Source organism: Ictidomys tridecemlineatus, chromosome 6 (assembly GCF_052094955.1).
Source record: "Ictidomys tridecemlineatus isolate mIctTri1 chromosome 6, mIctTri1.hap1, whole genome shotgun sequence".
Lineage (NCBI taxonomy): Eukaryota > Metazoa > Chordata > Mammalia > Rodentia > Sciuridae > Ictidomys > Ictidomys tridecemlineatus.
Genome location: NC_135482.1, coordinates 121,687,963 through 121,698,049, shown reverse-complemented (window position 1 = coordinate 121,698,049; position 10,087 = coordinate 121,687,963). Strand labels below are relative to the sequence as shown.

At 43.1% G+C, this 10,087-nt stretch overlaps 1 pseudogene; it reads left to right on the top strand.

Annotated features, from left to right (window-relative positions):
* Positions 1–3,925: 3,925 nt before the first annotated feature.
* LOC101961303 (phosphoglycerate kinase 1 pseudogene) lies at positions 3,926–7,524 on the top strand (annotated as a pseudogene).
* The last annotated feature ends 2,563 nt before the right edge of the window (positions 7,525–10,087 follow it).

Below are 10,087 nucleotides of genomic sequence, written 5' to 3'. Positions count from 1 at the left end.
AGGGCCCTCGCTAAAACAGTGCTGTGCTGTTTGGACTTTCCATTTCCAAAACTGTGAGCTAAATAAGGCTCTTTTTTTTTTTAAATAAAGGACCCAGTCTTGGGTATTTTTGTTATAGCAATGGAAAACTGACTAATGTAACAGTCCTTCTCACCCAACTCCCTATTCCTTCTCAAAGAGGGCAAGTTAAGTTTTGGAGAGAGTATTAAAAATACTTAATAATTTGATCCCCAAAGAAAGCATTTCCACAACAGTTATAGAGTGGAGCCTGACAAAGTGACATCAATGGATTGGAAAAAGCCAGACCCCAGCAGCATAGTGTATACACATGATTTAGTTCTGTCTCTCTGGCCTTCCTCTTACCTTTAGCATATCATCGATGGTCTTTATATCTTTGAACGTAAGGCTTCTCATGACAATGTCTTCAATGAGAACCCAGCTGTGTCACTGTGAATGTTAAAATGTGACAATGAATTGTGACATTGTGAATGTTAAAATGCTGTAATAGACCGTTCCATCTACCTGAAGCAGTTCACGAAGCACTCACAGTCTCTTGAAATGGGGCATGCAGGTAATCAGATCAGTCCCCCTCAGATTTTCCTTCAAGGCGGAACATCACATATTGTAGTAAAGGAGAAAAGAGTCAGGAATTGAAGATTCTATTGATAAGCCCAGTGGGTCTTTGATCTGTGCAGGCTGGTATAATTCAAAGCTTTCCCACTTTTAAATAGATAGAAAGAAATACATGTGTGTAAGCTTAAATTATACTTTAGGTAATGCATATTGGTGGTATCAAAACTTTAGTGCATTATTTTTTTTTCAAAGGGAAATGGGACAAATCATTTCATCTAGTGCAAGGCCAGCTTGTATGAAATAAAAATTTAGTGAAGTCACTGTTGGTTTGTCAAACTTGGTTCTAACTGAGGGGTGGAAGAATCACCAAGGTGGCAGAAGAGATTGGTAAATATTACTTCATTGTTTCTTTTCTTTGTAAACCTAATGGGATGGCTCAGTTGTTGCTATCTTAATGAACAGGATCACTGAATGGTCTGAGCATCTACCGAGTGTCTGAACCAAATGAATTGCCTGGCAAGATGCACCATGTCTCAGGGAGAAGCAGCAACTTCTCATGGTAGGAAACACGGAGCCACTGGAAGTCTGCAGCACAGGGGAGACCTGGGTGGACTGGTCCTTGATTGGTCCTCTCTGGCCACTATGTGGATGGTGGTATTTTGAGAGATATTGGAGACCAGAGCCTGGATGACAGTGGGAAACACCTATCAGATTTTAGGAGAGAGAAGGTGGGAATGTGGACCATCATGAGGGTGGAGGTTTGGGATATACAGAAAGGAGAAGCCCAGAAGTGCTGCAAGTAGGTAGGAGAAAGTAGTGGGAGTCCAGTCCTAGGATGGCCAATGGGCTAGAGACTGCCAAGCCCAAGAGGGGAATAGACACTGTATATGGTGAGGCTGCCTGTCTCTCCCTTTACCCCTGAGGAGATTTACTTGGCTCACCCCATAGACCATTTTACTTTCCTTACCAGAGATTTTCTTTCTGAGGCATATCATGGTGTCACCACTTTGCTGTGGCTGCCCCAGTTCACATGGTGCAAGAGATAAAGTGTTTTAAATTCCTTTCTAGGACTCTTGTTGGCATTGTGATAAGAGTACCTACCTCCTCCTTATCTAGGGTGGAAGCCCCTTCTTCCCATCTTTCCCGTCCTCTGAGGACAATGTTTTTGGTTTGCTAACAGACAGCCCCTCCTTTTACATACGTACCTGTTAAGTCCTGGGAGAGTGTAACCGATGTGATCCTGCAATCTGTATTTGGGGTAAAAATGGGAGTTCATAACCCACTTGAATCTAATGTATGAAATATGATATGTCAAGAGCTTTGTCATGTTTTGACAACCAATAAAAAATGTGGCATATAAAAAATTAAAAAATAAATAAATAAAAATTGTTAAAAAAAAAAAGTCCTGGGAGAGGCCTATCTTATTGATTTTGGTTAGATTCTTGTTACCTGGTCACCTTGGAAAACAGGCATGCCCCGTCCATGGAGAGCTACATACACATTACCAGCCAGAGCGACATTGCTCCAAAGTCACCGAACAAGGTCTCAAAGCCCTGGTTCAGGTATCTTGCATATCATTTGACCAAACCTATTGTCAAGGTGTGCAATAACAAAGACCTCAAAGCAGAAATGCTATTGGTCCTGAGGGACTAGCAACTCATGCCGTAGTGCTGGTGTGTTTGCTTATCAGGGAGGCATTCGATGGGCAGATATCATTTTGGCTCCAAAGGTGGCAATGTTCCGCATGGTCCATGCACTCTCAGTTCTGGCTCCTTTGCATGGAAAACTGTCAATAGAACCCTTTTCAAAGCAGTGTCCTCCTTGGCTTTGGGGTTTCCTGCCTGCTCCAGTAGATCTGGAGGATCTCACCTGGGGACTCCTAGTAGTGACAGATCTGGAGAGGTGTGGCTAGTCTGCTGTTAGGATTCGTTTCTCCCCCTTGGATGATGTTCTTGTGGATGGGTGTGGGCATTGTGATGATTTTAGTGAACAAAAATAACAACAACCAAGATGGTTTTCGGTTCTTGAATCTCCAGGTCACTTTTATCCAGGTGGCGTTATTTTCACTCATTGAAAATACAAAGCATGAATTGGTGTTTGTTTTCCCTGAGAGCCTTAGGAGCACAGGGAAGCGCCATTGCGTCACACCTTTAAATTGCATGACATACCAAGGATGATTCTTTTTCTTCTTCTTCTTTTTTTTTTTTTGTTTTCAATGTGTGTGTGTCCCAGGTTTTGGGTCTTCTCATGCAGGTCCAGATCCTAATCACACTCCTCTCTTAGCTATCCGACCGAGCCCACCATCCTGTCTGTCTATACAATCAGTGCAAGCTGAACCATCTTTTAAGAACTTGCTGAGATCTGGTCTCTTCTCTGAAGCCTTTCTGGATAACTTGAGCTGAAAGTGATGGCATTCTTCCACCCCAGCAGTTTCTTCACGGTCTTATTATTCTTACTGTTCTTCCCCTCTTCCTCTTCCTCCTCTTATTTGCCTACAACACCTTGCTTACTGTTTTCACAGTTAACTTTTATTCCTCTGGTCTGGTGCCAGCCCCTTGAAATCGGGAATCATGATTATTATTTATATATTTCCAAGCATTAAGCTTGACACCTCGCCTTATGGTAAGTGATACGTAGAAATAGTCGGGTGACTCATCAGTGATTTCTCCATGCAGCAATCAACTCAGCAGTTACTTATTGAGAGGATTGGTTGCCCAATCGGCTGTCCATGGACCTCTTAGGAGCCCTGATTCATCCTGACAACTGCTCTGGGTGCTGGCTAGGAGCATCCTGTGTTTCTGACGGTCTCATTTGGTCTCCATTTACATTTTCAGATTATCGGTTTGGGATGATTCTGAGGGTTTCCAGCCTTGGATGGCCAGAATAAGTGTAATTCATGGTGGAAATGTGGAACTTTTCAGTGATTAGGCATCTGTTCCATGCATCACAGCTACAGTTTTTAATTCAATGTGCTGAAAGTTACTGACAAGCACCGCATGCTATGTGGAATGTTTTATCAGTGCCCGGAAACCAGCATAGGAAACCGTTTCTGGGTAGAACATCGAAGCTGAAGAGGGCGGTTGGTGTAGTGTAGAGAAGTCAGACTCCACCATTTGAATAGCATCTTGGTGACTATTGCCATCATCAATATTTTTCTTTAGCTTTTCTTGTTTTCTTTTTCCTTTTATGTAAATAAAGGCTTCTTTTAAAAAGGAAACTCTGGGCTGTACTGCATGTGGGAAATCAATGTCACCATCATACATTAAATATTTTTATATTTAATTGTATGATATATTCATTATGAATTAAAGTGTAAATACATGACTCCTGGAACGATAAACATTTTGCCCACATGGCACCCAAGTGGTGTTCACCAGCTCTGCTAATGGCCACAGTGATACACGGCACACTGGGAAGATCTGGACAGAAAGGGGGCTCCATGTGGATTTACACTCTGCCAATGCTAAGTTCTGTTGTTTGGGAGAAGTTGCCTAATGTCTGCTTCCTCACCAAAGAAGAGGGAACAATGGTATCTCCCCTTCAGAGCTGGTGCTTTGGAACATCGTGAATGAACAGTCATATTTAGCTCAGAGCCTGGCAAAGAAAAGTATAGAAAGATAAACAATCGGAAGACTTCTTTTTTCCATGAGCAAATATGATGAGAATTTGTCTCAGAGAAGGCAAGCAATCAAGTGTAGCTCTGCATCAGCTCTCATTGAACTTGGAATGACACTTCACTATATTTAAATCATTCAATGGTTGAGTGTGTTTGGTGAAAAGTGCTTAGAACATTCAGACCCATGTCTGTTCCTACCCAGAGCAGACCACAGCATCAGAAGTATGAGAATCAACTCTTCTAACTCATGTCCCTTCTTTTCTCATGACTCTGTCCAACCCTGAGGTGACATCCTCTGTCCTCGGTCTCCAACTATGTCCTTTCCTTGGGTATTCTGTTGTGTTCTTAGCCTGAGTTGTCTGTTAGGCACCTAGCTTGGGGTGGGGAAGAGTGGAGTGAGGTGCGATCCCTGTGAAGAAGAGCTCAGGATACCTGGATCCCGGCCAGGCAGGGGCCAAGCAGAGTGTACTTTGCAGGCCATCTGGCTGCATGCCTGGTGCTCGGCGTGACCTGGGACACCTCTAAGCTGCTGTGGTTTTGGCAGGGAGGAGAGAGTTTGGCTTATCCTCCAGCCTCTGCCTCCCACTCTGTCCTGTGGGAAGCCCCACCTCCTGCCCCTCAATGACCTTTAGCAAGCTGGGCAAATGCACCCAGTGGATCCCTGCTCTGTGCCCATCCTTACCAGCCCTTCTGTTGGTGGCAGGGTATGACAACCAGAGCACCTGAGTGTTCCCAAGTGTTAGGCTATCTGATGACAGTAAAAGTTGAACTGACAGTCTCACCCTTGTCGGTGGTGGTTAAATTTGCAGGAGCCAGACTACTTTATGACATGAGAGCAGAAACCTCCCGAGAGTAAATCTGTGCCTAACCTCCTTTCAAGGGGTGATCCCTCAACAATGGGTAAGTGAAGTTGCAGGAAATGGAGAAATTTCTCCCAGGTTAGTTACTGAGCTGTTGCTAATCCAATTCATTGATTTTATAAATTTTATAATTTATAATTTTATAATCACAGATAATATCTGGCTTAATAATGCTTCCATTTAGGATTTTACAATGGTAGTAAAGTGATGTGCATTCAGTAGAAACCATTCAGTAGAAACAGGCTTAGGAATTGGGAGATTTTCCTGGGGTAGTGCCATGTGGTCTGATCCTCCTTTGCAATGCTCTGTGGGGACAGCTCCTGGTCAGCCTCATGTTCTTGGGAGGAAACCAGGGATACTCTACTATGTGGGATAGCTCAGCTGGGACATTCAGTGAGTTAGCCATGTTAAGCACATTTTCCATTTATGATATTTTCAACTCATAATGGGTTTATGGGGATGTGAGCCCATTATAAGTTGAGGAGTATCTATGTTTTACAATTGTTATCATGAAGGTCAGATGCCTAGACCAGGATATGAAAGACCTGTAGCTCATAGTGGGACTTATATTGCAATGGAAAATAAGAAAAATATAAAGTTTATAGTGTTTATAATTAAATTATAAAAAAACAATAAATGAAAAATAGTTCCAAATTTTTAGGTTGATATTTAGTGCTTCAGGTGTACAGGTAAGGTGATGGAGGGTACAGAGGCCTCTGTTCTGACTCCAGAGAGCACTATATTCTCTCTGCTAAATCATTTTCTCTTTCCTTCCTTTGATTCCATCCCCTCTGTCCCTGGGATCTTCTCAAATATTTATGAAGATCATATCATGTCACATATTTAGGGCACTTTCAGAAAAAAAGTAGTATTGTTCCTATTCAAACAATTAAAACTCAGTGTAATGGAAACTCCATAATGGTGTGTTTATCAACAGGAGGGTAGTATTCAGATGCAGTGGCCATGTGTCCATATTTGCATGTGTGTTCACGTATGTGTGTCTGCATGAGTCTGTGTAGGTCTGTGATTGCTGACGGTGATCAGTAGAATCTTTTTATGAAAGCCACAGTGTAGTCATTTGGACTGAAATTTAAATAGGAAGAGGAGTCATTCACATGAAGGCAGGTGAGGGAATTCTTAAGGAGACAAGGAGCATAGGGAAAGGCAGGTGTGTGGAGACCAGCCATCAGTGTAAGTGTGTGTTTGGGGAGCGGCAGCAGGCCAGAGCGCTAGCCTGGGGGTGGGAGGTCCCCTTGGCTTCAACACCATGCTCAATCCTCAGCCTTACTGTGAAGGTGAGGGCGAACTTCTGAAAAGTTGCAAGCAAGGCATAAATGTGGGATGAAGATGGTGGCAGCACGGGAAATTGATGTATTGGAGGTGGTAGCCATCATCCAGGGTAGAAAAGTAGAAGGCTCACCTGGGCTGGCCTATGGAGTTCCCGTGTCTGACAAGTACTCCTTAGAACCAGTTGCTATAAAATTAAACTATTTGCTGGGCAAGGATGTTCTGATCTGGAAGGACCGTGTGGGCCCAGAAGTAAAGAAAGCTGGTGCCAATCCAGCAGCTTGGGTCTGTTATCCTCCTGGAGAACCTTTGCTTTCATGTTGAGGAAGAAGGGAAGGGAGAAGATGCTTCTGGGAACAAGGTTAAAGCCAAGCCAGCCAAAGTAGAATCTTTCTGAGCTTCACTTTCTAAACGAGGGCATGTCTGTGTGAATGATGCTTTTGACGCTGCGTATGGAGCTCCATGGTGGGAGTCAATCTTTCACAGAAGGCTGGTGTTTTTTGATGAAGAAGGAGCTGAACTATTTTGCCAAGGCCTTAGAGAGCCCAGAGCAACTTTTCCTGGCCATCTTAGGTGGAGCTAAAGTTGCAGACAAGATCCAGCTGATCAATGATACGCTGGACAAGTCAATGAGGTGATTCTTAGTGGTGGAATGGCTTTAACCTCCCTTAAGATGCTCAACAACATGGAGATTGGCACTTCTCTGTTGGATGAAGGGGGATCCAAGATTGTCAAAGACCTTATGTCCAAAGCTGAGAAGAACGGCGTGAAGATCACCTTGCCTGTTGATTTTGTCACGGCTGAGAAGTTTGATGAGAATGCCAAGACCGGCCAAGACACTGTGTCCTCTGGAATACCTGCTGGCTGGCTGGGCTTGGACTGTGGTCCTGAGAGCAGCAAGAAACATGCGGAAGCTGTCGGTTGGGCTAAGCAAATCATATGGAATGGACCTGTGGGTGTCTTTGAATGGGATACTTTTGCCCAGAGGACCAAAGCACTCATGGAGGGAGGTGGTGAAAGCCACTTCCAGGGGCTGCGTTCCCATCACAGGTGGTGGAGACACGGCCACTTGCTGTGCCAAATGGAACAAAGGATAAAGTCAGCCGTGTGAGCACGGGTGGTGAAGCTAGTTTGGAGCTCCTAGAAGGTGAAGTCCTTCCTGGAGTGGATGCTGTCAGCAATGTTTAGTACTTTTCCTGCCTTTTGGTTCCTGGGCATGGCCCCTAAGTCATCTTAGCATTTTCCACATCTCCACTTGACATTAGCTAAAACCTACCCCCACAGCAAGATTCAGCTAGTGGCCAAGAGATGCAGCACAGGATCCCTTAAACAGTTGCATAGCATCTCAGCTTCTCTTTACTGCACCCTGGATTTGCCTACCTTCTTCAAGGTCTCATTTAAATCTCTTAGTGACTAAACCATTGTGCATTCTAGAGTGCATCTATTTATAGTTTGCCTGTTACAACAAAGTGAGCTGTGTCAACTTATTTCTCTTTTTTGAAGTAGCTTGTTGTGATCAGCTTGTCCCTGTTCACTCCTCGGCATGGGAACGTGAAGAAATTCTAGTTTTAGGGAGAAACCATTGATGATCTATTAACATAGATGATCTATTTTATTAAATCAATAAAAGTGTCTATTTGTTTTAAATCAATGAAAGTGTCCATTGAAACTGGAAAAAAAGAAAGAAAAGAGGAAGTCTCAAGCAGTGGCAGCAACATGCAGTGAAGGAGAATGGATGGGGGAGGAGACAGAAAAGGAGACTCAGTTTTATATTCCAATTCTCTTCATTTTCTCCATGACTGCCCAGGCAAGTGGCCCTCCTTTCCCATTGAACTCATCTCAATGCTCTTCTAATGGCCTCCCTAAATCCACCTTGACTTCCCTCTACTCTGGCCTCAGTTATGTTTATCTCATTAGAATATTCTATCACTCACCCCAAAAGCAAAACTTTCACTGGCCTCTAAAGCTCTGTAAGGACTACCATGTTCCCAGCTACCTACGTCTCCATTCATTTCTTGCTTGCTGGTTTGTTACATAGACCTGCTTTTCATTTCCTGGACCCTCTGCCAAGTTCCTTCCCTGTATTTTTTTTCTACGGGCATCGCTTCATACCTCCTTCCCCCTACTCATCCTTTCAAACTCAGGCAAATCTGTAGGGAAGCCTAATCTATCAGGTATTTCCATTAAAGACTCCTTAACATTCAGCCACTTTTCCTTTTAGCCCCTGTTACAATTGTGATTTTTGCCTTTGTGTGGAATTATTTGAGCAACATCTATCTTCATCTCTACCTCTCCCCTACCTATGTGCAAAGTCGATTCTCAATTCCATGAGGGCAGGGTGCCACGTCTGCAAGCCAAGTATGTAGAGATCAGGGATCTGGGAGAGAGTCCAATAAAACTCTGGGGCACAGGGACTAAAATGTGTTCATTTTTGTACCTGCAGCACCCAGGGAATTTCCTGGCACACAACCATGGGCTGGAGAGATGCATGCTGGATTTGTTTTAAATTAGGAACTACCAGAAAGAAAAATGCTGAATCCTATTAAATCTCCTTAGGGATAGGTGGACAAGAGCCCTCAGTCCAAGGCTTCCATCTGTTACTTTGTTCAGTTGAGATATATTCTTTCTATATAAATTTTCTTCAGCCTAGACAGTCTATGACAAGTGCAGACAATTATAAAATATAGTAGTCCAGTGTTAGGTTAGTTGCAACAGGGATTTTCCATCCCACAAATATTGGGGATGCAGGAATCAGGGGGAGAATGCTGGGGGAAATTTTGAAAGCCCTCTTAGGGTTTCTTAATGCAGCACAGACATTTTTCCAGAAAATACAGGTGGGCCATACCCTGATGCAGGCAAAATGGCTTAGGTGACTTCCAGGAGAATTCTCCCCAGGCCTGGGATACGGGCTTCCTCCGCATTGAGAATTCATTGCTCTTTTTGCTGTGGAGGTAAGTTCTGAATTCCTCAACCCACTTTTCATTCTGAAAACCTTTCATTACCCACCTTGGTTTTCCTTGGTTGTGAAAACAGGGTCTGCAGGTCCATTTTTTTTGTTGTTGTTGTTCATTATGAAGATTAAGTGAGATGTCTCATGAATAAATGCTTGGAAGAAACTTAGGGAAAAAGTTGAATTTCACAAAGTTTAATTTTTGGTTTTATTCCTTATTTGGGAGTTCATAATCTGCTTGAATCAAATGTATGAAATATGATATGTCAAGAGCTTTGTAATGTTTTGAACAACTAATAATAAAAAAATGAGGTAAAAAAAAAACGAAGGTGTTAGCTACTACACTTTATCTACTATTCATTCATCCAATCATCCATCTACCCATCTTCCCGCTTGCCCACTCACTAGAACACAAATATTAATACAAATAATTAAGCTTGCAATATCAACCTTTCTTCTAGTTGAAAGAGACTGTTTTAAATTTAAAGAGTCTCGGGCTGGGGATGTGGCTCAAGCGGTAGCGCGCTCGACTGGCATGCGTGCGGCCCGGGTTCGATCCTCAGCACCACATACAAACAAAGATGTTGTGTCCGCCGAGAACTAAAAAATAAAATGTTGGAAATTCTCTTCTCTTTCTCTCTCTCTCTCTCCTCTCCTCTCACTCTCTCTTTAAAAAAAAAAATTTAAAGAGTCTCCATTTAAGTAATTAAAAACATATGACAATGATGGACCCTTGACCTTCAGACTTGTCTTTCTAATTGCTTCCTGTCCATCTTCATGTGGATGTCTCAGGATCCACTT